Raw genomic sequence first — 6,095 nt, 5'->3', positions numbered from 1 at the left:
CTGTATTTATTATATACGAGTATTTATTCCTTTATTTGTATATTACTTAAAAGCTTGGGTCTGAAATACAGTAACTTTTTCTGGAAGAGTACTGATAAAGAGACTAAATTATACGTTGTGTAAAAGAAATCTGTAAAGACATTACAATTATACGCGTATGTACAAGGTGAGCACTCAAGACAAATACAAATATAATTCTGATGGAAAACTATGTCCAAATTCATTTTCAAACGGATAAGAGAATTTTTTTCTCCTCACCGCAATGACTTCAACAGATCCGTCATCCGTAGTCTACTGTAGTTATTTTGAGGTTATTTTTTTCTCCCTAAAATGACTCCTTGCAAGCTGAAATAATAACACTCATATAAACCCACACATGCAAATTATTTACAAGTTTTCAGAAAACTGATTCTAACGATGAATGTACCATAAGTCTGGAGTCTGTACTACTGTACCGAGATTTTACAGTACACCAAAACTAAACTTTGGCTTCTGCCGTGTACTTGTTAACGATCTTCTGGATCTTGTCTGCAGCTTCAGCAGCCTTGTTAGGTGGAAGGCCATCGAGAGCCTGGACAACACTAGTCCCCACATGCGCCCAAATAGACTGCGGGGCCTTCTTTTTTGCTGCCGTTTCAGGTGTAGAAACCCTCCCAGATGGGCCTTTTGGGGGACATTTCGCACGAACACTGTTCTTAGCAGGGCGAGCAAGTCCCTGCAGAGAAGACTAGAATCAGAGGCAAAAAAGATAAGATTAGTACATGCACATCATCGAAAAACAACAACAACAACCCCCCCCCCCCCCACCAAAATTCGACTATTTGACTCCAATCTCAAGTCTGTGCTCCTCTACGGCTTCGAAACTTGGAAGGCCACAAAGATAGTACTGAATAAAGTCCAGACTTTCATCAACAGATGTATGAGGAGTATCATATGATTTAAGTGGCCGGATAGAATAAGAAAGGAAGAGCTGTAGGAAAGGACAGGTCAAAAGGATATAGAAGTAGAAATAGGACTAAGAAAGTGGCGATGGATGGGACACACCCTCAGAAAGCCCAGCGGAAACATCACAAGACAGTCGCTGCAGTGGAACTCACAGGGAGCACGAGGCAGGGGTAGGCCACGGGAAACATGGAAGAGATGTGTGGAAAGGGATATGAGAGAGATGAAACTCACTTGGAACGAGCCAGGACAGAGATAATTGGAAGGAGCTTGTATGTGACCTATACCCTGCCAGGGGTGAAAGGCATTGATGATGACTAATGATTAAAAAGAAAATATTTCGTACTTTGACAATGACAATCTTTATTCATCTCACAAGAACAAACTTGTCTTGGTAGTTTACAAAGGCAGTGGATGGTACAAAGGCTAGATGCACTTTTGCATACACACAACTAAAAAGGACAATGGTAAATACGTGTTTTACGTGCTGAAACAACCCCGCTCCGTATAACACTCTCTCGCTCTCTGTCTATCTATCTATCTATCTATCTATTTGTCTGTCGGTCTGTCTGTCTGTCTGTCTGTCTGTCTATCTATCTATCTCTTTTCTCTCTCTGTAGCTAGATCGTAACATAAGATTATCAGGAAATTTATAGAAGTTTTCTACAAATGACAAAGAAAAGCTTTCCTTACGTGCCAAACAGATAGCAGCCCTATATTATGTTCTCCAGGGAACTGAGAGGACAGTGCTGCCAATACTCTTGACCTAGTGGCTGTACATTGTACAGTGGTGACCATTTGTGTCAGAACATGGTGGAATCAGGCGCTCGTCAGTTTTTCGAAACAGGGCGTTACTGATATAATCTGAAAGGACCTTATTTTTGATGAAAAAGCACCTATCTACCTTGAATAGAAGTCGAGCTATCTGCAATTTAAGGAGGTGGGGTCGCCTGGTGTCGGAAGTAAAATTAGTGAGATGATAGCAGCCAAGGTTTGGTGTGTTCTAAAGCTTAGGTGTCCCTGGGGACTACAAATTTACATGTTTTGTGCCTTTGATCAACTTTTTTATCCGTAAAATCCACACACAAACGAGTTTTTAAATGGATCTGAAAGCTTTTTATCCTCCAAAGAAAAAATTGATAAAAACTGACCACCGAGCTGGAAAATGACTATTTCTCTGAATTCATCATTTTGATGAACGCCTGATTTCACCAGTATGTAACATATTTAACAGCAACCCCAGACAGGAGCAACCTACACATAACAGCAACCTAAGTTTGCATTACGAGATTTTTCCTAATATATATTAAACCCCCTTTAACAGCAACCCTTTCATCGAACAGCAAAGAGCTATACATTGTCTGTTGAAATTGTAGGCTAGTTGAAGATTTAAAAAACTTTGAACACTGGCCTACAATGTCAATGTGTGTGCATCTCTCCTCTTCTGTTTTTCTTCATACAACTGCCCCGCCCAAAAAGCACTACCGAGTACAGGAGCTTAGTAAGTTTGTACACACACACACTTTGGGGAAAGGGGGGGGGGTCGTGGTCTAGAGGTTACGCTGTACACTTCTCATTTAAAAGGTCCCAGATTCGAAACCTGAACGCAACGAAAAATTTTCTTCTCTAAAAATGTTCTCCTTTCACATCCTTTCCTGCTCTCTATGTTCTGTCGTCTGCTAACGTCTCCACTTTCTGACCCCGCCTCCCATCCTCTTTGCCCCCTCCATTGGGATCCTGACTCTTTCTGCAGCCTTTCTACTGCTACTCCTTTGCTTCTTCTAACTGCTGTCTTTTAGCCACACCTCTGATCTTCTGGTAGGTAAGATCTAACACCTAGCCTTCTAGAAGAAGGGCTAAAAATCTACAACGTCCACTGCGCAAGTTGTACACATTAAAGATCCCTTGATGGTCCAAAATCGATAAGAGTAGGCTTCGGCCGCCACCCGGGCAAATTCAAAATCAATTCCTACCTCACTAAAAATGTTAAATTATGTTCTCACTTTCTGACAGCATTACCACATCGTGCAACTGGAATGGGCATAAGAGTGTGTGTGTGTGTGTGGGGGGGGGGGGGGGGGGGGGGCGTAGGGTTGTCATTATTTTCTAAGTAGAGTCTCCCCCCCCCCTTTTTTTGAAAATTCAGTTAGCAGCAACGTCTGTCTATACTATCAGCTACCAATACTTGAAACCCATGGGGGCTGCTGTTACTGTTGGGCAGACACCACTGCAGTACACTCTCTATACTGTCAGTTCAAAGCGAGACAAGAACTATTGCCATGGAAGGTGTGGTGACTAAATTATGACCGTGGTATAATGGACAAAGTTGTCGCCAAAATTAAAATAGGTGATGAAGAGGGGCTCTGGATATCCCTGCTTTTTTCAAGAAGATTTTTCCATGGGCCACCAAAATGATGAAAACAACTGAGAAGCCCGGGAAAATTGAAGTAAAACGAAATGGCTTGAAGAAAGATCCCATGCTGTTGATTTTTTCCCCAACACCTGAACAATATCAAAGAGACTCGGGGGAGGAAATTTATAATGGCACAGCAAAGAAACACTTACCATTGATTCGAGAGGAATACATTTTAAAAAGTCATCAAGACTCTTGTAGTTCTTCCAGGTCGGATTGTATTAATCGTCACGACTTTCTGCAACCTTTTTGAGCTCCGTTTTGTACTTTTCTTTCAAATGGTTGATTTTGTCCCTCACTTTTGTAACATCTGAAAATCCAACAAAAACAGCGGGTCAAATCACAATATGACCTTTTGAAATTCGAGCAATAACTTTTGTAAATAATATCCGAAGACATATTATGGAGATGTGGAGTTCAGCGCAATAACTTAAAAACCGTGTCACACAGGGCATTATCAAGTGAGGAAGACGTGATGGTGAGAGGCAGTAGAAAACACGTGCATTACTAACGCACTCATTATCATGATTGTCTATCGTGATAGTTTTCAGAGCAATCATCCAAAATGTGGAAAGTCAATAATATTAAAAATGATATATTTTTTTTGCATTCGCAATGCTTCAATTTTACATACTTCTTCCTCATCTTCTTCGTTTTTGATGACAGTGAGTCAGTCAGTCAGTCTATTCAGTGGTGTGCATAAACTGTACAGTCCGCTTTAGATCTTTGGAATCATCAAGGCTGCCATACGGTCTTCTCTTCACTGGTGTAGCTTATATATTATTTCTATGTCTGTGCTCTTAGAGTTATGAAGTGAGTACAGCGTTGTGGAATACATGGTGATCTCCAAAAGGGCTGACATCCCTGGATGCAACATCAATTGTTACAATTGATAGTGCTATACTATATAATATTTTGATATTTGAGTTTCCTAGGGTTACATAATTTCACCTCTCTCGGTCTATTTTGATGTTTGAACTTTCTATGTTGAATTTGATTTGACTATGTTGAATACATTTTTCTATGCTTCATTTGAACGCTCTAATTTGATATGTGATCGGAAAAGTGTGTAAAAATGTTCAATATGTCCCGCACGCTCATGACTCAATGCAGTTGCGAGCACCGTAAAACACTTACCAAAACTAAACAAAAAACAGGGAGCAATGCCATGCCTTCCTATAATCCCCCAGAGTGTTTTTTTTTTTTACCTCAGTGGGAATGCCCCCCCCCCCCCCCCACCTCTCTGGCCAAAGCCAGGAAATTACAAAGCATGCTTTGGATAATAAGATATAAGATCAGATCTATTTTTAATAAAGACCATCAAGTATTTCACTGTTGATTTGCAAAAAATATTTATAAGCCAATATTCGTGTAAAACGAATAAAAATGAACAAGAAATTAAAAGGCTATACATGTACAATACACTGTACCTGAGCATGAGGCAGTACTGAAAGTAAAATAATATGTATCTATATTGTCCGATTGATTTCTTTTTTTTCCCATTTAACTAGAAGGAAAAATGTGATCTAGTCTTTCAATACACTTAATAAGGTATCGAATAAATGAGAGCGGTTTTGGGGGGGGGGGGGTGAGGCAAAAGTGGGCCCAAAATAAAAAACAGGGCCGGGGGGGGGGGGGGGGGGGGTAAAAAAAAAGGGGGGGGGGGGTACTTGGCACATTCAACTTCATACCCCTACCAGTAAGAACAAATCTGTTTTGATTCTCCTTCAGTGAAAAAAAGAACAAGAGGTCATGAAATTTTCGTGTATATTTTAGTTAAGTTAGCGTGACAACTTTTCCCATTTAGAATCTAAGAACAAACCAGTTTCATTAAAAAAAAGGCTGCGGTTACTGGTACAATAGTGGTAAAAATAAGCCTAGAGATCACTCTATCTAGTCGTCCAGTTTGTTCTCCCCTGGGTTGAGCATCAATAAAACTTTAACAAGGCCAAAATTGGTAGGGCCTAAAAGGAAAAGTAGGCTAGATCTAGATCTAGATCTAGAGATCTATTGTTATGACTAGAATCTATTATTATGTTTCTTTGTTTTTACACAAAACCATGAGTGGAAATCTTTGAAGTCAAAACAAACAGTGATGGGAAAGAAATTGTTGGTCAGTCGGGAGAGGAGAGAGAAGAATTAGGAACAAAAAAACCAAAAAAAACCTCCCGGGGACCGGGATTCGAACCTGGGTCACACTCATAATAATTAATACTTCTTCAAACGCAGACACGCTGTCATTTCGGCCATCAGAACTATCAACGGAATGAGGTAGATCTAGATATATTAGATTTATTAAGCTTAAAAATATTTTTACAGCACTGTCTCGAATTTTGGAGGTTGGTAAAAATAAGCCTAGATCTAGATCTAGACCACTATTGGAAACACTGATCTAGATCTAGATCTAGAGTCTAGAATCTAGATATCTAGATCTAGATCTAGATTTTTAGACAGAACATCTAGGCCTGTGGGCATGTAGGCATACTACGGATAACTGTAGTAATTATTCGTACAATTGTGTAGCAATTGTGCGTACAATGTTGTACGGATAACTAGACAGAGTTGTTCGCACGGTGATCTTGTAGTTCCGTTCGTTAAAGTCCACGATCAATTTGTTTACATCCAGAGAAGAAATCCAAAAGTCTTGAAGACCAAATACTATTTGAATTAGGCTACACAAAGAGCAGAGATCCAACCTAACGGCAAAACATCAAATTAGGATTAAATTCAGGGGGGCATG

The 6,095-nt window shown here is 40.0% G+C and overlaps 1 long non-coding RNA gene across 1 annotated transcript; it reads right to left on the bottom strand.

Annotated features, from left to right (window-relative positions):
- Positions 1-314: 314 nt before the first annotated feature.
- LOC118478851 lies at positions 315-3,748 on the bottom strand. Its single transcript, XR_004859316.1, has 2 exons — positions 3,508-3,748; positions 315-727 (listed from the first exon to the last, which is right to left on the bottom strand). It is a non-coding gene; the product is annotated as an uncharacterized LOC118478851 (long non-coding RNA).
- Positions 3,749-6,095: the final 2,347 nt, after the last annotated feature.

The sequence above is a fragment of the Aplysia californica genome, unplaced genomic scaffold (assembly GCF_000002075.1).
Source record: "Aplysia californica isolate F4 #8 unplaced genomic scaffold, AplCal3.0 scaffold01053, whole genome shotgun sequence".
Lineage (NCBI taxonomy): Eukaryota > Metazoa > Mollusca > Gastropoda > Aplysiida > Aplysiidae > Aplysia > Aplysia californica.
Note: the sequence above shows the minus strand (reverse complement) of the source record. Positions and strands in the feature narration are given on the sequence as shown.